Genomic DNA, 23803 nt, shown 5'->3' on the forward strand with positions numbered 1-23803 from the left:
TATTGAAATCACACCTCAGCTCACGGAGGTCGTATTTTTCTCTATTTCTCTGCAGACTGTGCATAATACAGGGACGTAGATGCCTGTGCTAACCATTGCTACCACGACACGGAGCAATCTACGGAGCAGCAGCAGCAAGTCTGCCGACTTAGGAAAACAGGTCCCGCCACAGGGAGGAGTGCAGGTCTGCAGGGTCGGTGCCCGCTGTGGGTCAGCCGGCCCCTCACTGATGAGCAGGGAGGTGGTCTCTAGCCCATTGGTCTTGTCGTGCTCAGAGCAAATGCACCATGGAGCTTCCGGGGCCAGGAGTGTGGATGCAATCAAGATTTCAGATCATCGAGCTGGTTCTCAGGTGGCCTTCCTCCTGGCCCTTTATTTCTTTTATTCATTCTTTCAGTAATTTTGGGGCGTTTTTTAGGTGCTACCAAAATCAGTGAAGGACCTCCCTAGGAGCAGGACAGGCTCTGGTTGTGGTGGGGAAATCACTGTCAGAAGTACTAGGGGCCGGTGCTGTGGCGCAGTGGGTTAACACCTTGGCCTGAAGGGCTGGCATCCCATATGGGCGCTGGTTCGAGACCCGGCTGCTCTACTTCCCATCCAGCTCTCTGCTATAGCCTGGGAAAGCAGTAGAAGATGGCCAAAGTCCTTGGGCCCCTGAACCTGCTTGGGAGACCTGGAGGAAGTTTTTGGCTCCTGGCTTCGGATCGGAGACCTGTCTGTCTCTCTCTCTCTCTCTCTCTCTTCCTCTCTCTCTCTCTGCCTCTCCTCTGTGTAACTCTGACTTTCAAATAAATAAATATTTTTTTAAAAACTAAAAAAGAAGTACTCCATCTCCGCCTCTGAACGGCGGAAAACTTCATAGTTTCATTTTATTTCTTGTACAAAAATTTACTATTTCTTAACACTCAAAATCTCTAGGACCTTTTGTGGCCAGGTAGTCTCTTGATTTGAGGGAGATTATTTCAGTTTTTCTTTGTAAATGTATTTGTTAATTTGGGAAGCAGGGAGAGGGAGACCTCGAATCTGCTGGTTGAGTCCCCAGATGCCCACTGACCATGACTCAGCCCTGGTCTCCCGTGTGGGTGGTAGGAGCCCAATCCCTTGAGTCCTCTCTGCCTCCCAGGGTCTGCTATCAGTGGGAACTGGTCTGCAGCTGGGGCTGGGACTGGGACTCGACCCAAGCCTTGGAAATGGGATTCGGGCATCCTGACCACCACTCCGATGCCGGTCCCTGCTGTGGGCTGTTCTGATGGCTGTCTGTTGGCAACGTCATGATCAGAGCACCTTGTTTACACTTCTACTTCAGTAGCGATTTCATTCATGAAGTCTCTCCTTACTTCTTTTAGAAACAACTGACGTTTTATTCATGTGTATATCTTCCATGCCATCAACCATGAGACCTCATTCAGTACCCTGAATCTAAAATATCCATTGAGAATAATTAGCAGCTGGAGAAATAATACATTTAATTACTCAGACATCTAGTTTGTTGAATGAATTAAGAAAATGTTAATAAACACTCATTTAAACTACAGAATAGTTACTCGTGTGGCTGCAGTTATGGCTGAACTTGAAGACTGGAACTTAGGAACCGAGTTTAAAATATGAAGGCCACAGTAGTAAGTATCTTAGAAATTCCAAGTGGAAAGACATCTATAAATGTCCAGTTTTGTGATTCAGCATTTACGACTCACGAACGCACCCGTGCAGAGTTGCTTCCCCGTCTGATCTCATGCATAGCAGAGCTCTTCCACATGTTTTCTCTGATGGAAGAAGTCTGGTACCAGCCTCATGTGACATCGCTGAATTTCAGAAACAAAACACTCAAGTTCCGGGCCAGCGCCCTGGCTCACTTGGCTAATCCTCTGCCTGCAGCGCCGGCACCCTGAGTTCTAGTCCCGGTTGGGGTGCCGGATTCTGTCCCGGTTGCTCCTCTTCCAGTCCAGCTCTCTGCTGTGGCCTGGGAGGGCAGTGGAGGATGGCCCAAGTGCTTGGGTCCTGCACCCGTATGGGAGACCAGGAGGAAGCACCTGGCTCCTGGCTTCAGATTGGTGCAGCGTGCCAGCCACAGTGCGCTGGCCGTAGCGGCCATTTTGGGGATGAACCAACGGAAAAGGAAGACCTTTCTCTCTGTCTCTCTCTCTGTGTCTAACTCTGCCTGTCAAAAATAAAAAAAAAAATATCCATGAGGTCAGACCCACCAGTCTTGCTTGGATAAAGAGCCAATTGGTTACCTCTGATTCAGAAAAGCTGCAGGGGAATACCGTTCCAAGAACAATCATCTGGAAAATAAGTTTTCACATGAAGGGAAAATGCTCCTTTACTCTCACAATAAATTTAAATTGCTTCGATGTTCACTGAGTTCAGTGTTCATCTGCAAAATGAGTTAGTGGTGCTTTGGAAACTAACACTGCTGAGCACAGAAACCAAGGGTCACCCCTTCCATGCAGGCTGTGCTGCCTCATAGCATTGTCAACACTGTCTTTATTTTCCTTTTTGGATTTGTTTATTGTATTTAAAACTCAGGGCTACAGAAAGAGAGGGAGAGAAAGAGAGATCTTCCATCTGCTGGTTCATTCTCCAAATGGCAGCAACAGCTGGGGCTGGACCAGGCCAAAGTCAGGCACCTGGAACTCCATCTGGGTCTCCCACATGGCTGCAGAGGCCCAACGACTTGGGCCATCTGCTGCTCCTTGCTAGCAGGAAGCTGGACCAGAAGTGGAGCAGCAGGGACTGGATCTGGTGTTCATAGGGGATGCTGGTGTCCCAGGTGGCGACTTAACCCATTGCACCACCACGCCAGCCCCCATCAGCACTCTGTTAGGCTGAGTCTCCCCAGCCCGGGGGTGGTCGCTCTGGCAAACTCTGGGGCACTCACGGCATCTCCTCCCCAGTTTAATCAGGGACCATTTCTTTCGTGTGAAATTCTCTCTCCAGCTGGACGTGTCCTCTCTTACAGGCTGAGTCTTAGATGATTTCTCTTTGCTCCAGGAAGTAGAGGCTAAGGAAATTGACTACGTAGCTGAACCCATCTTTCAGGCCTGCATTTTAGGAAGCTGCAAGTCACTGAGAGTGTTGATGAGTGGAGTTGAAATGCCGTGACTGCTAATGAAACAGCGGTTACTCAAACAGTTCTGAAACAGATTAGAAAGTGGGTGCTGTGCACGTCGGTCAGGGGCCCGTCGTTTGCAGGATACACATCCTGAGCTCTGTCAGGATGCGGAGGGCCTCCTGTCTTTTGTTGAGAACGTAACACTCTTTGGCAAGGGGCAGCAACTTGATCTAAGGTTCTGTTTTTCACAGGACAATGAGTTTAGAGGCTGTGAAATTTTGATAGTGCCAAGATGATAGTTTGCTGGTACCCAAAGACGTAACATCAACAATAATGCATTTTTATCAGCATGGAGACGTCGTCAGTGAAGCCTCACGTCTTTGTGAGGATGTCTGTGGTGCTACTCACAAGGTCCCCTGAATTAGAACCTGAGCTTTATTTTACCAACTTAGAGCTGACTCAGAGAGCAAGCAGACTTGAAGGCTCCACTTTGCTAGAGTTTCTGCTCGCGGTGGAGGAAAGGAGTGTATAGGGCGACATGAGAACACCCGCTAATACTTACTCAGTAGCTCGTGATGTCGGGCTCTGCTTCATCTGTGTAGTGTTAGAATAACCTCCGTCCGCCCTCACCACAACACAAGGAGGTGCGACTGTAGGCCCACCCACCGTACAGAGCCACGGACGGTGCTCTGGGGCTGCGGGAGCTCTCCAGTGCTACACGAGGTGGACAAGGCCAGCTTCAGGAGAGGAATTCCTTTATCTGATGCCCACTGGGTTCTCCCACTGAGCTTTAAACCTTGTTCCATGATGGAGATGTCCATCCTCCTTGAATGGAGACGTCCATTCTCCTTGAATGGAGACGTCCATCCTCCATGAATGGAGACGTCCATCCTCCATGATGGAGACGTCCATCCTCCATGATGGAGACCGTCCATCCTCCATGATGGAGACGTCCATCCTCCATGAATGGAGACGTCCACCCTCCTTGAATGGAGACGTCCATCCTCCATGAATGGAGACGTCCATCCTCCTGAATGCCATCGAACGAAAGTGATCAACAAAACTATATTTTTGCCTTTCTTCTGCCTTTTATATTCTGCAGCGTTTAAAACCTGTGCACACATCCGCACACAATACAGTGGACGTGGATTTGAAATTCGATGGCTTTCTTTCCTGCTCCCCACACTGGGGACCATTACAATGTGTCTGCAGGTGCCAGGTGGAAGCAGTGACCACCTCGGTGGCACCCTGGAGCCTGGAGTTCTCGATGGTTCAGAGTTCGTGACGGATGCCATGTTATATGTGAGCCTGGGGAGCAAGGATGAAAGGGTGAGCTGAGGCCCCGGCAACACAGGCGATGCCGGGAGCGGGTTGGGTAATTGAGTCCCATGCTCGGCTCTGAAGGGCAAATGAAGAAAAGGAAACCCAGCCTGATGTCGGATGTGGATGCAGCGCCGGGGTCCGTGGGCGCAGCCCTGGGCGCTGCCTCTTCCAGGCAGCTGGTGCTGCTGGTATCACATTGCCCGCCCCCGGCTCTGCTGTGGACTCTGACGAGGTTACAGAGCGCTTTCCAGTTAGGCCGGCCAAATACATTCTGTAAATTGAAGTAAGGCGGCATGTCTACGGAGAAGCCTGCGGGGCAGAGTTGAATTAGCAGCAGGATTTCTCTGAAGCGATAAATCAAATTCGTGAGGAGGCTGACGGTGAATTTCAGAGGACAATTAACTTGTCAGAGCTGCTCGTGACTTCGTCCTTCTGCTGAGCTATATGCTAACTTTGCGATTCAATTTGGAGTTATTAAGAAACTTTGGATGGAAGGAATCCAAGGTGAACGTGATCCCGCGGAGCTTCAGCAGTCAATCAGCTACCTCCCTGCTCTGTTCCTGGTTACCCTCTTCCTTCTGGGTTTTTCCCCTCACTATCTGGGGTGCTGTGTTATTTTTCTGTGGCTGATGTAGCAAAGAATCAGAAATGTAGCGAGGTTTGAAACGATGTAACTTAGGCTTTGCAGTTCTGTGAGTGAGACCAGCCCAGGTCTCCTGGGCCGAAACCATGGCTGATGTTAGCCGAACTGCCTTCCTCCTGGGGGCTTTGAGGAATCTGTTTCCCCACCTGTCCTGGCTTCCAGGGGCCTCTGCTTCCCCTCCCTGAGGCCGTCTGTCTCTGGCACAGCGTGGGGATCGGCTGAGCCGTCTCCAGAGCACCCCTCTGCCCTGCCTTGCCTTCCAGCTGTGACTGGACTCCCAGGAATAAGCCAGGGCTCTCTCCCCTCTCAAGAGCCTTCATTTCATCAGAGCTGTGGCTCCTGTGTCTGTGACGGGGCCGCAGGCTCGGACTCGGATGCAGACGTCCTTGGAGGAGGAGAGCGTGTTGGCCTGCCGGGCGCTCAGCGTGATGCGTGGTCAGTCTTGACTTCTACATCTCAAGATCCCCGGCCGGGAACACTGTTTCTTGCTTCTCTAACTCTTTGCATTAACTTTGGTTCATTTATTCAGGTGCCTGTTGCTGGGGTTGAATGTTCCAAACAAAGCAGTAGCAAAGCCTACACCAGGGAGAGAAATAATCAGGCAGCAGAGGCCACACAGGAAGGCCACAGTCAGGGTCAGACGTGGGACCGTGGGCAGAAGGGGAGTGCAGAGGGTCGGGCCGTGGGCAGGCTCCTGGCCGACAGCCTGGCCCAGTATGGACCTGGTACGGTGGTGGTTAGATGTCTGGGGAGGATTTGGCTTCCTGAAAGAGAACAAAGCCGGCTGAGTAATCCTCGCAGAGGATGCCTGTTTGCAGGTGGATTTTGCTGAACGCTCGAGGTGCGGACAGGTTGGAGCGCTGCCCTCTGGCCTTGCCAGGTGCGCTCCATGGGCCCTCTGCCTTGCCAGGTGCGCTCCATGGGCCCTCTGGCCTTGCCAGGTGCGCTCCATGGGCCCTCCGCCTTGCCAGGTGCGCTCCATGGGCCCTCCGCCTTGCCAGGTGCGCTCCGTGGGCCCTCTGCCTGGCCAGGTGCGCTCCGTGGGCCCTCTGCCTGGCCAGGTGCGCTCCGTGGGCCCTCTGCCTGGCCAGGTGCGCTCCGTGGGCCCTCTGCCTGGCCAGGTGCGCTCCGTGGGCCCTCTGCCTGGCCAGGTGCGCTCCGTGGGCCCTCTGCCTGGCCAGGTGCGCTCCATGGGCTGCTGAACCCGAGAGCCTGAGCATCAGCGCGGCCGTGATATCTTACTGCATCCCTTCCCGTCCCCGCTTTGACAAGTGTTCTTTGCTTTTTTATTTCTTTATTTATTTGATAGTTATGGGGAGGGGAGGGGCAGGAGACAGAGAGAACGAGATCTTCCACCCATTCCCCAAATGGCTGCACCGCTGGGTCTGGGCCAGCCTGAAGCCAGCAGCCTGGATCTCCATCTAGGTCTCCCGTGTGCGTGGCAGGGGCCCACGTACTTGAGCCATTGTCTGCTGCTTTCCTGGATGCATTAGAGGGAGCTTGATTAGAGGTGGAGCAGCCGGGATTTGAACCTGCTCCATACGGGATGCCAGCATCACAGGTGGAAGCTGAACCCATCATGCCACAGCTCCGGCCCCGTGTTCCTTGTTCTCGCATGATCCAGGCTGTTCAGTGTCACTTGGAAAATACAGCATTACAAATTAGTCGTGTTAGGCGTTGACCTGGGGTGGAGATGGTTAGGCGTTGACCCTGGTTGACCTGGGGTGGAAATGGTCATTTAAATACACACTTGTAATACGATTACTGGATTCAGCAACCTTAATAATCATTTCACCCATTGGGATTCACTAAGCATGAACATTTTAGATGGACAATTTGAAAGAAAATGACTAGCCTGTTTGAATAGGAAAGACTATTTTGTTTCATTGCATTTTCATACCTGTTTAGACAGAATCAGATTTTACCAGTTTTTTGTTTATATATTGAATTGAAGGCTCCCTGCAATTTAATTCAAACTCATGGCATGTAAAAAGCAAAGTGATCACGCCATCCGAGAAGGGGAAATGGAACAGTGTGAGGGAAGCCCAGAAAGCGATGCAGGACTCAGCCGTGCACAGGAGCAGGTGCCTCTGCCCGAGCAGGGGTCTCCTTCTGGCCAGCGCGGGGTCTCACACGAGGTGACTTTGATGCCCTCGGACCTCCACGTCTGCCCTCCCAACAGCTGCTCTGAGGTCTGCACAGCAACCTCCGTGCCCTCCCGTTTTTGATGTTGGCTGCGGGCTTCTCCTGGTGGGGCTCCTGTAGGTGGTGTGGCTGTGTCCTGAATACAGCTCCCCTTGTGCGTGACCAGGCAGCCTTACAGGAAAGCCATGGAGGCTGTGGGTGTTCGCACCCCTTTCTGGGGCTCACAGCTCCCCAGCTTGGTTCTGTGCCCAAGTTTCACTGCTGCGTTTGGCAAAAGGGATGCGCTGGGACATGCAGGAAGAAATGCCAGCATTCAGGACCACACCAGCGCCCTTTCTAGTGCCTGCTGTGTGACGTTGACGCTCCATCGCTGTCAATGTCCTGTTAAACTTCTGTCTGGCGCAGGCTGAGTGCAGTGACAGAGATTGCTGTCGGGGTGCACATGTTCTCCAGGTGACAAGCGGAGGCTCCTGAGGGGCATCCCAAGCTTCCATGGCAACGAGGTGCCAGAGAAAGCTGTGCCGGTGTCCGTGTGATCCTGGCTTAGGGTGCACACAGCAGCTTTGGAGAAGCCCCCAGCAGCCCATCACCAGGAGAAAAGGTGAACAAATGCTCTACCCACAAAATGGACTGCTGTGCAGCAGTGGGGATGGCTCCCCACGGGCTGGACCAGGGATGACTCTCAGAAACCAGCAAACAACAAGAACCAAGTGAAAACAAGCGGGTGGTGAGAGTCAGCATCTTCTGCTAAACCCCAAACTAAGCAAACTCAGTGTCGTGTCCTCCAGGAGGTTCACATATTGTGTGACAAAACTACTTTCTCTTAAAATTCGTATCCTTTTATTTATTGGAAACAGAGAGTGACAGAGAGTTCCAACCTGCTGCTTTGCTCCCCAGATGCCCACAACATCCAGGGCTGAGCCAGATGCAAACAAGGAGCCTGGAACTCAATCTGCGTTTCCCGCGTGGGCGGCAGGGACCTGAGGACTTGAGTCATCACCTGCTGCCTTCCCAGGCTCGGTGGCAGGGAGCTGCACTCGGCAGGAGAGCTGGGACTGGAACCACGGTGCTCGCACACAGGATGTGGGCACCCAGTGCCAGAGCCAGGCCGCAGAACTGCTGTCTGAAAGGAGGCGATGATTACACAACATTCCAGAGCCAAGGCACTGGGGCAGCAGGAAGTGGGAGGAGGAGTGGGAGGGTGCAGGCTGGCCTGCGCAGTGGGTCAGAAGCCTTCTGACTCTGGTCTGATGGTTGGCCTGTGCTGGTCGGTTTATCATTGTGCTTCTAAATAGCACACCTCTTTATTTCACGCAGATATTCTGTGGTGCGTGTGTGTTATGATATTAAACAGTAAACGTGAATGTGAATGCCCCAGGGAAGGTCACCCAACCGATCTTGTCTGTCCACTTGGTTTCCGAATAGTCTTGCACATCTGGCATTCTCCCTAGAAGGGGGTGTGATGGGGACAGGAGAGTGTGTGACGGGAAGTTCAGCCCGCTGACTGCGGTTCTCCTTCTGGAGACAGGCTGCCCCTGACAGCAAGGATGAGGCCCTGGCACGTCCCCCTGGCCTGGATCATCAGTGCTGCCTGTGGCTTGTCCTTGTCAGCACGACTCCTTGGGCAAGGGTCTCGTGTGAAAAATTTGGCTGCAACTGTAGCAGAGAGAAACCACTCAGCTTGCTTCCCAGGAGAGAGACCAGCCCTGTGCACCCCTGAGAGGCCTGTGTCCTGTGTCCTCCCTCTAAGCCATCTCAAACACTCAGTCTAGAAAAAGCCATTTCTTCTACTGAAATGCAATTGTAGGGCTGCAGCAACAGGTGTCTGTCCCCATCCTCTCTGTCAGGCTACACACATCCCAGCATTGTGAATGGATTTTTAAAATGCAGCTCATGGGGTGGGATCTGTGGTGCAGTGGGTTAATGCCCTGGCCTGAATCGCCAACATACCATATGGGTGCCGGTTCTAGTCCCGGCTGCTCCACTTCTGATCCAGCTCTCTGCTATGGCCTGGGAAAGCAGTAGAAGATGGCCCAAGTCCTTGGGCCCCTGCACCCATGTGGGAGACCTGGAAGAAGCTCCTGGCTCCTGGCTTCAGATCGGCGCAACTCCGGCCGTTGCGGCCAACTGGGGAGTGAACCATCAGATGGAAGACCTCTCTCTCTCTCTGCCTCTTCTCTGTGTAACTGACTTTCAAATAAATAAATAAATCTTTAAAAAAATGCAGCTCAGTACACTTGGTTATTTTGACCTATTTCTTCCTGAATATACCACTCTAATACAACTAATTACTTGAAGATTTGGGGATATGGAAGTGGATAAGTTTATTAATCAAGTGAGTTCTGTAAGAATACAAACCAATCACTTTCTGGAAGTAATACAGCCGTTGACCACTAAGTATGAGTTTCAAATTAAATTCTAATGCAAGTGATAAGTTGAATAATTCTACATATTGGCTATTTTTGTAATGGTTTTACAGGTATACTTTAATCAATGCCTTTAAAAGATAAACCAAAGAAGGTTAAAATTGCTTAAACAGGAGCCGGCGCCGTGGCTCAATAGGCTAATCCTCCACCTTGCGGCGCCGGCACACCGGGTTCTAGTCCCGGTTGGGGCGCCGGATTCTGTCCCGGTTGCCCCTCTTCCAGGCCAGCTCTCTGCTGTGGCCAGGGAGTGCAGTGGAGGATGGCCCAGGTGCTTGGGCCCTGCACCCCATGGGAGACCAGGAAAAGCACCTGGCTCCTGGCTCCTGCCAGGATCAGCGCGGTGCGCCGGCTGCAGCGGCGGCCATTGGAGGGTGAACCAGCGGCAAAGGAAGACCTTTCTCTCTCTGTCTCTCTCTCACTGTCCACTCTGCCTGTCAAAAAAAAAAAAAATTGCTTAAACAGGGTGGTTTACGTGCAGCTGGACTCATGTCTTCTATCAGAATAATAAATAAAGTGTGAGCCGGCACCCCCAGGACATTGCTTTTCCAACATCCCCCCAATAAAACTGTGCTTTCCCTTTAGCAAACTGTGGGAGAGTGTTGTTTCCTTCTCAGCATGTGAGGCTGTCTGTGCTGCAACCTGATGGGCCCAGCGGATGAGGGGGCGTGGGGTGCGGCCGGAGGAAGCCAGGCCAGCTGGCTTTCAGCTGATGACCTTTTGAGAGTTCATGAACGGTAAATATTCATCCTGTTACCAAAGTGAGGGCTGATTTCAAAGTCCGGGCGTGCAGCGGGTTGCTAAGGAAGCGTTGCCGCGGCTGCTGCTGTGCAGTGAAGTGGTTGTCACAGCCCGTCTGTGCGTTAGACAGATGCCAGCCACTCGGAAGACGGGGGACTCCCACCTGCACCTGCTCCACCGCGGTCATGATGACATCACCGCCTTGTTGTAGCAACAGACTCGCGTCCTCTGATGTGCTTTGGCGTGGTTTGCGTTTGTTTATTCCGTTGACTATTTTCTTGACAATGTTCCCGAGATAAACTAGAAGGAAGAGAAAGGTTTCCCGAGGGTCAGCTGGACATGTCTGCATTTTGGTTTGGTGGGATGGGTTGGTTGCAAGGTCGCCAGCAGGAGCAGGAGCGTGCATGCTGCATCATGGCACCAGGTCATCGTTTCTGTCCCGGATGGCGTTGTGGAAGGGTCTCTGTGCACAGCTCCTGGCCCTGGAAGGGTCTCTCATCGCTCTCTGTCCTCGGAGTCAGGATCTGCATGCTGGTGAACTCTGGGAGTTTTTCTTTTAACTATTAAACAAGCAAAATCCTACAAAGTCATATAAAAAAGTGAGCTCCAGTCCAGCCACCCAGACGTGGGAGTTGTAATTTGGTCAAATTAGCTTCTGTTCTTTTCAAATAGAGAAAAGCCCCAGGCCCCTTTGCACACCCCTCCCCCAGAAGCAATGGCTGTCAGGGATGTGCTGCGCTTATATTTACATCTATAAAGCAAGAGTAGCCCTCCCATGTGTGCTTTTATGGTTGCATTTACTTACTTGAAACGCAAAGTAATGGGAAGAGAGAGACAGAGAGATCGCCTACCTACTGGTTCTCTCCTCAAATGCCTGCAACAGCTGGGACTGGAGCCAGGAGCCGAGAACTCCATCCCAGTTTCCTGGGGCGGGGTGGGGGTGGCAGAGACCAAGCATTTCATCCTCCTCTGCTGCCTCAGGAAGTCACCCCTGGAACCGGCGCTCTGGTGCGTGGTGTGGGCATCGCAGGCTGCAGCTGCACCTGCTGCCCTAGAACACCCCTCCCTGGGGCACATTTAAAATGCACATGGAAATGTATTTACTTCTGTGTGCTCCTGCCGTTTGTCTTCTTCCTTCAGCAGTATCCTGAAAGATAAGTAACTCCAGAGGCCGCAGACCTATTCCCTAAGGGTCTTGGTATTTAATAGTCATCTTCAGCACACAATGAAAGAAGGAACAAAGGAAGAGAATCACTTCCAAGTCACATTCTTCTCCCCTTTCCATTTTTAGACATTCTTTCACTTTACATTGACTTTTTACTTTCTTTTTTTTCCATTTGGTGCTCAGAGCGTTTTAATTTGAAAGGCCTCTCTTTAATTACTGGGAATTCTTAATGAGGTTGATGTCACCTGTAAGTGAGTTTTCCAGACAATTGAAATGCCAGATCTTTTTTTTTTCTAATTGAAAAGTTTTGATGGGAGCTTTTCTGAAATAACATCTTAAAAATGTCTTTGCTTTGAAAAAAAAAAAAAAAGCCAGCGACACTGGGCCGGGTGTTGGGCTCCTGCGATTGGCTGTGAGATGGCACTGCTGTTCTCTGTGCGGTTCTGATTTCCAGACTCTGTGTCCATTCACTGACAGCCGGTTCTGGCTCTGGTCAGAGGCGAGGGCTCTGGAAGGCCTCTTGTTCTTTCTTTCCCTGCTTCTTAATAGACGGTTGTTGGGAATTCTGACAGTGACCTGGTGCGCCAAGCTAATCTTTGATCGGTAATCCATTGAGTGTGCTCCCTTGAGTAAGAGGTCTTTTGTCTTTCTTTATCTTCTGTTCCTGCTGTGTCCTGATCCAATGAACAGAACTTGAAGGTCTGGACTTTTACAAAATTGGATTTGTAAACAGAAAAATTAAAATGTATAAATTAGCAATAATTTCTATTTTTAAGCTTAGAACTTTTGTTCGATAATAGGAAAATGGTACTGACGCATCAGGGCACGGGTTGTGATCCCAAGATATGACAGCAGCCTCTCCGGAAACATGAAGTAAACTTTCCAGGGAATGTCAACGTCAACACACATTTCCCAAATAAATAAACAGAGAAAAACGGTGCTGCCAAGGAAAAGTAATGATTCTTCTTCCGACAAGATGCAGGAGCCCAGACACACGCGTGCGCAGACTGAAACAATCGCATGTGCGCTTCAAGTCAGAGTAAACACAGGTTCGCTCATTTGTGCCTGAGAAGAGAATGAAAATTCAGACGGACGTGAGCTGCCATGGTTCCTCCAGCCAGCCTGTTTTTAAAAGATGATCAGGCCTGGGGAAGCAGCAGAAGTCCGTTTATCTAAGGACAGCAGCTAAAGAGCTCACCATGGTACAAAGCAATTCCTGTGCAAATGATGGCTGTGTCGGGGCAAGTCCCACGGAAGCAGGGTGCACCTGCTTCCAAAGGGTGCCATTTTGCATCTTCTAGAACATTCTTATCAGATTCTACTATCGTATGGCTGTGTTCCCCACAAAATTGGTGACGTGTAAGTTTTCCTCACTCCCTCCTCCTTGCCAAATTTGCTTTGCCATCTCCCAGGCCCACATTTCACAGGTGAGGAGACAGCGGCCCTGAGCATGGGTGAGGGGAGAGGGGAGGGGAGCAGGAGCCTTGGACAGCAGGTGGCGCACTTGGAAGTGGCAGGGCTTTGAGGAGTCGAGTTGGGCTTTTCCAAAATACTTTTCCGGCTTTAGTAAATGAGAATGAATGACATAAATACTGGGGACGTAGAAAAGTCCGTGTAGCCTACAGGACGCATACAATCACAACACGCATCACACATGAGCACCAGAAGTAGTCATTCTAAGGTTTGTGTTTTGCCAGCTCTGTAGTCTCCCCATTGATGTGCTTTGAGAACACAGGGCTTTATCCTTCATCTTGGTCCCGGGACCTAATGTACTTGGTAGTGTTCAGATAAGATATTGTCACGGTCAAGCACTATTTTGGTGTCCCAGAAGTGTGAATATTTGGGGCAGGTGTTGTTCCCTGGGATGCCTGCATCTCACGTGGTAGTGCTGGTTCGAGTCCAGCTACTCTGCTTCTGATCCAGTTCCCTGCTGAAGTGCCCAGGAAGCAGCAGATGGCAGCTCAAGTAGCTGAGTTCCTGACACCACTGAGAGGCACACACAGAGTTTCTGGAACCTGGCGTTAGCCTGGCTCAGCCCTGGCTGTTGGGGCCACTTGGGGAGTGACCAGTGGATGGACGATCTCTCTATATTCTATGTCTCTCTCTCTCTCTCTCTCTCTCTCTGACTTTAAATCAATCTAAAAGAAAAAAAAGAAATCCAAGTATACAAGTATTTAAAAACACACGGTGGATCTTTTAAAGGTGCATTTCAGACATGGTAAAAGGTGTAGACCGGCTGCTTCAGAAAACCTGGTCTGTGAGGAGTGGCCTCAAAGGCAGAGGTGTTGTGAGACCAAAGACAGAGGCAGACAAATCAGGGTCACCAAGAGGAGCTGATGGACAGTCTTGGATGGCTACAAGGCCTGAGAATCCCTGTAGCACGTGGCTTTTATTGAGACAGGTGGCCCAGGACTGATCAGAATGTACCCGGGCCTTCTCAAGAAATATTAACATTCCAGGCATCAGATAAGAGATACATCGTGGTCTCAATACTTTGTTTATCCCAAAGGTTTAGGGATCTCTGCCAGGGTCCTCTGGACAGCAAGATGGAGGTGATAACCAAGATGGCTGCACTCACGTCAAGCTAAGTCCCTCGAGGGCAGGGCAGCAGCTACTGCTGGCCTGAGTCAGAGCCATGTGCCACAGGTGCTACAGCACCAGCCTGGCAGTGAGGCTCCTGGGTGCGGCACACAGGTGCAGGGGGCGGCAGCTTAACCCACTGTGCCACAGTGCTGGCCCCGATACCTTGCTTTTAGACTTCACTGAGAGAGAACCCTCGCAGAATCTAATTTCCATTTTGTGCTTGTGACTGGTGTGCTGTCATTGGCTTGTTTCCATTCCGGGGTGTTTCTATGGCGATGTCTGTGTGGTCAGCATTCCTCTCTGGGCAGAGAAGTGGTTTCCTTGAGAGGTTCGTGGATCTGGGAATACTTCCTCCTCAGAAATTACGTTGCGGGAGAACGTCAGAGCCACACAATACCGGCAATGAGTCTATCTGTAAGGAATTTATGTCTGTGGGCTCCAGCGCTTCAGATCCTGTGCTGTGTGCATGATTCATGACGTTTGTGCTGCACACAAGAGCCGGCCTGGGCTCAGGCACCGGTCAGCGGCACGTTCGCTGACAGCAGAGCCGAGCCCCTCGTGGCAAAGCAGGCTTTTCAGTCTTCGGAGAGTCAGACGCTGCTTCTTGGTTCTCAGGCAGATTTGCTGCTGCTGCACGTTTCTATCGGCGTGTCATCTCCATGAATATGCGCTTTCCAAGATTTTCAGAGGGTATAAAAAACTATTAGCAATTACACTTTTGTTTAATTTTAGTTACGTGTTTGGCAGAGCATGGGGAATATTTCAGCAAGGAGCCCGCGTGTTCTTTCCTTTGGCCGAGAGAGGGGAAGTGGTTCTAGCAATACGCACCGCTGTTTCGATTACCCAGCACAGATTACTCCCAGGGCCACCCTCCTCTTGTCACTGCCTTTGAAACACGTTGTGGTTTCCGAAGACCGTGCGATCTGCCCTGAGACTCACGGTGCTGGTGGCTTTTCTAGCAGGCTGGTACTACTGGACGGCATGCACGGCAGAAGCCACCTGCAACCTGCAGCTATTTAAATTTAACTTAATTAAAATGAAATGATGGGGGCTGGCGCTGAGGCATAGTGGGTGAATGCCTGCATTCCATATGGGTGCCTGTTCAAGTCCCAGCTGCTCTTCTTCAGATCCAGCTCTCTGCTATGGCCTGGGAAAGCAGTAGAAGGCAGACGAAATGCTTGGGTCCCTGTATGGATGGAAGATCTGGAAGAAGTTCTTGGTTCCTGGCTTTGGACTGGCCCAGATCTGGCTGTTGTGGCCATTTGAGGAGTGAACCAATGGATGGAACAGCTCTCTCTGTCTCTCCCTAACTCTGCCTTTTAGAAATAAATGAATAAATCTTTTTAAAAGATATCTAGTTATTTATTTGAAAGTCAGAGTTACACAGAGAGAGGAGAGGCAGAGAGAGAGAGAGAGAGAGAGAGGTCTTCCACCTGCTGGTTCACTCCCCACGTGGCTACAACGACCAGAGCTGTGCTGATCCAAAGCCAGGAGCCAGGAGCTTCTTCCGGGTCTCCCACGTGGGGGTACAGGGGCCCAAGGGTTTGGGCCATCTTCTACTGCTTTCCAGGTCATAGCCAAGAGCTGGATGGGAAGTGGAGCAGTCAGGACTAGAACTGGTGCCCATATGGGATGCCAGCACTTCAGGCTAGGGCGTTAACCCGCTGCCCCATAGTGCCAGCCCCATGAATAAATCTTTTTTAAAAAATGAGATGACATGAGAAATTGAGCTCCTTGGCCATGATAGCCACACTTAAAGTACTCAGCGGCCACGTGTGGCCCAGGAGCCCTGTTGGACAGCACAGTGATGGACTGTTCTGTCGTGCCATGGACGCTGTTAGTAGCATTGACCCGCGTGTCCATACTTCATAGAGGAGGAGTGGAAATGCTTCTGTAATGATGGATGAGGTGCACTGAAGGCAGAGATGCTGTTTCACGTGTATTCTTTGTGGACTAGGACGCAGGGTATGAGACTTTCCGGGTTTTAGAGCAGGCGTACTTCCTGTTTTCACTTCACAGTGCAACTCAATGGGCTTTGGGGACCTCTGCACTCTGGTACATTTTGTTTGGCTTTCTTCTCTAGACAAAGGGAGGGAAGTTTGAGAATAACAAAGATGATTATGCCTCAGTGTTTCTCTGACTTCATACTGCAGGAGTTTGCTCAAACTCGGCACTGCTTTGGGTGGAGTTACTGAGCGAATTTCCCTGAATTGATGTTGATAGGGTTCTTCCTATAGTTGTTCAAACACTACAAATTGTGTCGAATAATCTACTTCTCCATATACGTGGAAACTCGAAAACTAAGTGAAGCACATTAAAATAAACTACCTTAGACCCTGTATAGAAAACATATATCAAAGAGCAAATATGCCAGCTAAAACTATAAAGTTCTTAGAAGAAATCATTTGTATATATCCTCAAGGCCTTGGATCAGGCAATGATCCCTTAACTATGACTCTTGGAGCAAGACAACAAGAGGAGAGAGGGACACAATGGACTTTCCAAAATTAAAAACTTCCGTGCTTCAAGGGGTGTTATCAAGTGAAAAGACCACTCCAGGATGGAGAAATACTTGCATACTGGACCTCAAGTCAATGGTCAATGCAAAGAATGTGTAGAACTCACCCAACTCAACAAGAAAAAGGCAACCCGAGTTTAAAATGGGCAAATGGTCTGAACAGACGTTTCCCTAAAGGCGATTTACAAATGGTCCCTCAGCCTTTGAAAAGATACCGTACTTCATCAGGCCTGAAGGAAATACCAAGCAATATCACCACGGAACACCCTTCCCGAGCCACACAGGTGCCAAACAAGAGAAACCGCAGCAAGCTTCATCGAGAAGCAAGGGCACTTTTGGATGCTGTGAGAGTGTAGAGATGGCACAGCCACTTTGGAAAACATTTTGGCAGTTGCTCAGACCGTGAGACCTGGAGACGACCTACGACCCAGAGACTCCTCTACTAGACACACAGACGGTAACTCAAAGTAAGCGTGTTGTTAAATCTTTGTCTTGGAATGTTCATTGCAGCATCATTAAGAATGACCACAGAGTGGGACAACCCCAGTGACCACCAACTAATGCATGAATAAAGCATGTTCTATGTGTTTCTCCAGGCCCCACCCATGCTAAGACACCCAGGAACTCTGAAAGAAGCTGGTCACAGAAGAACACGTGTTGCACAATTCCATGAGCTTTTGGAAGTCCTGCTGTGTGTCCTACTCATATGAGATGCCCCGAATGGGCCACTCCATGGACAGAGATAGACCATGGTGGCCAGGGGCTGAAGGTGGGAGCCCAGGGGAACAGACTGCTCACTGGCACATGTGTCCCTTGGTGGTTCTGAAAATGATCCTGAATTAGATAGTAGTGGTGCCTGCACAGTCGTGTGAGTACACTGAACCCTCTGCCTTGTGCACTTTCAAAGGATGAACTTGATGGTATATGGACGTGCGTTATTTGCCAATGCAACCTTTAAAAAATATCCATTTGTAGGGACATAATGCTTAGTTGTTCTTTTTTACCACCTAATCTAATCCTAAGACATGTTGCTTCAGTGTCGTCTGACCCCATCGTTCAGGGAACTTGAGGAGAAGATATGCAGGGAGAGTGAGTGTCAGCGGGAAGAGCTCACAGGTGACTCTGGAAGTCTGTGTGTCACCTGCAGGCACAAGGAGATGTCATCTTTCATGCTAGCTGAGAGTACAAATTAGAAGTGGAGATTGCTATTTTTGAGCCAGAAAATTCAATTATAAAACAATGGAAAGTTTAAAAGACTCAAGTAGTTAGCATCTCTTAGTCAAAATCTCACGTTACATAAGTGTTCAACAGTCACATTAAAAAAAGCTCTGAACCGCACAGGATTTTCCCACGTCTCTGAAGTTTTAGATAAATGGAATGGTTCTGAGTGCACTGGCAAACTATTAGACACATTTATTTCAATTTATTTGTCATTGTCTGCGTTTTTTATTTAAATATCTCTGAAGCGCCAGCTTCTCTCAGGAAAAAAAGGTTGAATCACTGCCCAGCCTGCACCTCTGCTGACTTCATTCCCTGGGTTTTGCAAAACCGCAGCTCCAGACTTGCCACCTGCGGGAGTGTTTTCCACGTAACCAATAAACAATAAAACTAGGGGGGCATTCAGCGCAAAAGCACTTGACTTGCTTGCAAAGCGACTGCACCTAGAATTGCACTTAATTTGCAAAAGCTTTGAGATTCCGTGAGTGCCCTCTAAACCTGATCTGGAGCTTCCCTGCTTGGCACCAAATCCTGGCTTCTGTGCCAAGTTAATGGGGAGTTCAGGACCAATCCCACCATAACTCAACGCGTTTACAAAGGGCCTGTACAAAGTGCTAATGACATGCGATTATCACACTTAAGTATAAGGATGGCTCTTCTGTGATCCAGGAGGGCTGGCTCCTTCCAGCCTAAGTGCTTTCTTTCAGAATACTACAGGTGGATGTCGGAGCACACAGGGTGCCCAAACACACAGCCACCTCCTTATCCACAGGGGACACATTCCAAGACCCACTGGATGCCTGGAACTGTGGATAGTACTGGACTTATTCATATTATGTTTTCTTTCCTGTACACATATACTGGTGAGAAAGCTTCATTTATATAGTAGGCGCAGTAAGAGATTAACAGTAATAATGATAAGACAGAATAGTTGTAACCATGTACTGTATTGAAGGCTATGTTAGGAGCTGGCATTGTGGTATAGCAAGTCACACCTGTGATGCCTGCATCCCAGTAGGTGCTTGTTCAAGTCCCGGCTGCTCCACTTGGGATCCAGCTCCCTGCTAATATGCCTGGGAAAGCAGTGGAAGATTGCCCAGGTGCTTGGCCCCCTGACACCCACTTGGGAGACCTGGATGAAGTTCCTGGCTCCTGGCTTCAGCCCCAGTCCTTGCAGCCATTTGGGGAGTGAACCAGCAAGTGGAAGATCTCTCTCTCTCTCTCCCTCTCTCTGTAACTCTGCCTTTCAAATAAGTAAATCTTAATAAAAAAAAATAATGATCATGTTAGCGTGGTCTCTCCCACACAGTATCTCACTGTGTGTGCTGAACTCTCCCTTCTTGTGGTGGTGTGAGAGGATACAATGCCACGGAAAGTGAGACCAGGAATCACAGGGAACCACGGAAGGCGAGACCACCAGTTAGGAGGGACCAGTGCAAGGTGGGGGGAAGGTATTAGTAGTCTAAGAAAAGGCTTCGTTGCTATTGTTTACTTATTCATATTTTACTGAATCTATCCTTAAAAATATATTCTCAATCTTTTAAAGGAAATTTTTGGAAAATGCAGTAATTTTTTTAAAAAGAACTAGAAATGAAAAGTTTTCAACCAGTTGCCTCACTATTTAAATGAATTGCTACAAAATAGGACAAAGGCTGCTGTGTCTAAACTTTGTGGATTTTTCCAAGAGAGAAAAGAAGCACAATGTTGCCCATCGCCTGCGCGTGAACTTTTCTGCAAACAGACTTTTGACAGTGGAATATATTAACACCAATGTGATCCGCTAAATTGGCTGATACTAACATTCCTCGTTTCTCGAGTGCGGTTGAGGAAAGTGCTCACAGCGTCCTTATTTGCCGGATGGCAGAACCAAGATCCACAGATCGCTGACACTTCTAAGGTGAGAGCTGGCATCAGGGCGAGGGCTCGGTAGAGCCCGAGTTCTGCTCCTCTGTGGCAGAGCTCGCAAAAAGGCGGACTGCCAGGTTCCCCTGGGCTCGCTCCCACCACGGATTCTGAATGGAATTTTGGTTTCTAAGGCAGCATTTTGCAGTCAGTCACCACGCCCCCCATCCCACCTCCTACAAATCAAGGGTTCTCAGTTTACGCATGTGTAAAGTGGGGACAATAATGTCATTTCTACTTTTTGATGATTGTTAAGATTAAACGAATGACTGCAAGTGTATTGCCTCGAACACAGCTGGAACTTGGCGAGCATTTGGTGAGAGGCAGCTCTTCCTGCGTACAAAGCTTTCCACACTTAGAGCTCATAGACATAGTACGAAGGCACCTACGTGTGAATGCTTGTGGTGGTCCTGGTGTCGCCGCAGAGACAAAGCTGCAACAGCATGAGCAGGTGCTGCTTGCAAAGCCCTATGGTTGGGTTCTCCAGATAGAACAGAAACATGAAGTGACAAGTGGAATAAAATATTCAAACACGATCTCAAGCAGAAAAGGAGTGTCAGGCTGGGGCTGCCGGGAAACACATGGGGAGGTCTTTAAGGAAGGGAGAAAGTGAGGTGAGCTGACGGCACTCCAGGGGACTGGTGGTAAGCTACGCAGAGACAAGCAAGGGGACCTGTAGGTGTCCTGGGCTCCGTGTGGGACGTGTGCTCTGCCCCATCAGCAACACGGAAGGCATCCCAGCTGCTTCCTTGTTAAGTCCCACTCACATGAGGCCACAAGGCCCAAGAATGTGGATCAAGTCGTGTACGAGTCTGTGGCCAACTTCCCTTTTCCCTGTCCCGAGGCTTTATGAAACTTCCTTGTTGTTCAGTAGGAGTTTGTTCCTCCCTCTCTCTCTCCCTCCCTCCATCCTTCCTTCATTTTCTCCTCCTCCTCATTCCTCTCTCTCTCTCTCTCTCTCTCTCTCTCTCTCTCGAATTCTGTAGCAGTCTAGTCTGTGTCAATAACAGGAAGCAGCATCATTTCTCATGGCCTCCCTGCTCTCTCAGGCATGTCTACCTGCTCGAATGTGGCTCCCTTTAGGGGCAGACCAGTAAGAGGCCTGGAGACAGTTCAGTTGCTAGAGACCAAAAGCCCACGACAGGAATCTCCTCCCTGCAATGGGGCCTGGGCCAAGTCACTGAATGTCTACGAGCTCAATATTATTCTTTTTTTTAAAAGATTTATTTATTTATTTGAAAGTCAGAGTTACACACGGAGAGAAGGAGAGACAGAGAGAGAGAGAGACAGAGAGAGAGAGAGAGAGGTCCTCCATCTGCTGGTTCACTCCCCAGTTGGCAGCAATGGCCAGGAGCTTCTTCCAGGTCTCCCACATGGGTGCAGGGGCCCAAGGACTTGGGCCATCTTCTACTGCTATCCCAGACACATTAGCGGGGAGCTGGATCGGATGTGGATTAGCTGGGTCTTGAACCGGCGCCCATATGAGATGCCAGCAGTGCAGGAGGTGGCTTTACCTGCTACACCACAGTGCCAGCCCGGAGCTCATTCTTCTAAAATGACAGTGCATTAAAGGGATAAGAGAGACCAGGTCTGCAAACCACATGGAGCTGCCCAACAGCTGCTAGCCTTTGTCTTCCTGCATGCTAGGATGCGGGAGTCTTGTCCTGAGTCCTTGAATGCATCCAGCAACAGGTCCAGCACCCATAATAAATAAGCCATCCACACGAGAAATATTTAACAAGGACCTCTTACCCGGGGGGAGGGAAGTCAGAAAATCAGATGGAAGCCACAGAGCAGCTATGTAAGCCAGAGCACTGGCTTGGCTTTGCCCAGGCACTGGTCCCCTGGCCTTCAGTGGGCAGTGGGTGAAGATCTGGGCAGAGGGAGGAGGAAGGCAAGAAGACCAAGGGCAAAAGAAATGCTGGGTGTTGACCATAAGTCCTGAGAGACAAAAGACACCTGTGCTTATGCAGAACGTGACCAATAAAGTCAATTGAAAATAGATCTCAGCAAAAAATAAGAGTGAGAGTAAGAGAGGGAGGAGGAAGTTTGTAACAGTAAAGCTGTATAGTTCTGCATACATTCCCATGGATTTACTTTTTAAAAAAAAAAAGATTTACTTTATTTTATTTGAAAGAGAGTTACAGAGAGAGGTAGAGACAGAGAGGTCTTCCATCCACTGGTTCACTCCCCAGATGGCCGCAACAGCTGGAGATGCGCCAATCCAAAGCCAGGAGCCAGGAGCTTCTTCCAGGTCTCCCACACAGGTGCAGGGGCCCAAGGGCTTGGGCCATCTTCTACTGCTTTCCCAGGCCATAGCAGAGAGCTGGATCTGAAGAGGAGCAACCAGGACTAGAACCAGGGCCCATATGAGATGCCAGCACTTCAGGCCAGGGCATTAACCCACTGAGCCACAGCGCCGAGCCCTGGATTTACTTCTAAGGGTACAGTTTAAAAACTTGCCGTGGGACCTCAAATCCCATGAAGCTGGGTGGTAAAAATACCGTGTTATGTGTTAAAGTAACCACATTAAGTGTTAAAGTGATCATGTAGAAAGGATTAAGTGTTAATAAGGTCAAGTGTATGGTAATAATAATAATAGATAGATAGAAAGGAGAGAATGTTCCAACAGAGGAAGCAGTCCATACAGCAGTCATAGAATGACAATCACTTTAGCACTCTAACCTAAGAATCAGCCCCTTAAGGCATTCTGGTCTGGCTTAAAAGTTCATGAGAACATTTCTGTATGGAAAGCCAAGAAACTGTGGCACAAATTTCCTGTGCGAAGTGAGTGAGACCCCAGTGGAAAGAAGGGGCCATCAAAGAAGGATGCACTTTTCTCTGAAGGGAGGAGAGAACTTCCACTTTGCTTATGGCCCTGTCCCAATACTGACAGAGTTCGTGGATTCAAAAGGCTTCCATAGCCTAGGCAGCTCGTGTCAAGAGCCTCAGGTGATCACTGATATCATACTTCAGACTGTTAATTGTTAGATTAACAACAGGAGTCACTGTGCACTAACTTCCCATGCAGGACCTCTGTCCTCAATGAGTTGTATTATGAGAACTAACTGTAAAACTTGTCTCAAACAGTTTCGTGTGTGTGCAAATTGTTGAAATCTTTACTTAGCACAAAGTTGGTCTTCTGTGTATGGAGTTAATTGAAAATGAATCTTAACAGAGAATAGGATGGGAATGGGAGAGGGAGGAGGAGGTGGGTGGGAGGGTGGGGATGGTGGGAAGAATAACTGTATTCCTAAATTTGTACTTATAAATTTGTACTCATTAAATAAAAGGTTTCTTTTGGGAAAAGTGATAATATCCAACTTTTTGGGCATGGCTGGAATATAAATTGATAGAACCTCACTGATGGGAAATCTGTCTATATGAGTCAAAACCTTCAGAGGAAAACAGTCCACAGTTCTGCTACTGGAATTTTATCCTGAAGAAATAAGCCAGCAACATAAGCAGATGTGTACACAAGTATTTTTGTCACAGCACTGCTTATAATAGTGAAATGCTTTCCTAATCTAATTGTCCATCAACTGGAGGTGAATTGATACTACCAGTTCTAATAAAATGACATACAGCACGAGTTATGTAATAGATGTCTATTTATTAATATTGAATGATGCGCCTAATACGGTAATACAAGTATCAGTTTACAAAAAATAAAAAAAGAGAAGCAGATGACGAATGGCTGCCACGAAGCAAAGAAGTAAATGAAAACCCTGCGTTGCGTGTGCAGCCCGCGATCGGGAGCTGCAGGTGCTGATCTCAGGTGTTCATGCCGTAGCTGGCCTCGGCTGAACAGCCTAGAAATGCGCTGAGCCAGCCCTGCCCCATGGGATTCAGCGCTGGGCTTCTCAGTGGCTGCGTGGATGGCCAGGGGCAGGCGGGAGAGGTCAGGGGTCCAGTGTTTGCTTTCTCAGTGGCTGTGTGGATGCCCAGGGGGCAGGCGGGAGAGGTCAGGCAGCCTTCAGGTTCCTGGAATAAATTACTCTCTTCTTTATCAATTACAATTTTATGGTAATTAAGATGAAAACCGTTGGTGCCTGGGCATGCGGGCTACATTGTTGCACAAAGTAAGAGA

At 49.4% G+C, this 23803-nt stretch overlaps 1 protein-coding gene and 1 long non-coding RNA gene across 3 annotated transcripts in view; both read left to right on the top strand.

The window, feature by feature from the left end:
• The window catches only part of PDE10A (phosphodiesterase 10A), a 631241-nt gene that overhangs the window by 152842 nt on the left and 454596 nt on the right, over positions 1-23803 (top strand). The gene's annotated exons all lie outside the window — the stretch shown is intronic.
• On the top strand, positions 3942-20249 carry LOC138849774 (uncharacterized). The gene is made up of 2 exons (XR_011388920.1): positions 3942-5959; positions 6200-20249. It is a non-coding gene; the product is annotated as an uncharacterized lncRNA (long non-coding RNA).

This window comes from Oryctolagus cuniculus, chromosome 5 (genome assembly GCF_964237555.1).
Source record: "Oryctolagus cuniculus chromosome 5, mOryCun1.1, whole genome shotgun sequence".
NCBI lineage: Eukaryota > Metazoa > Chordata > Mammalia > Lagomorpha > Leporidae > Oryctolagus > Oryctolagus cuniculus.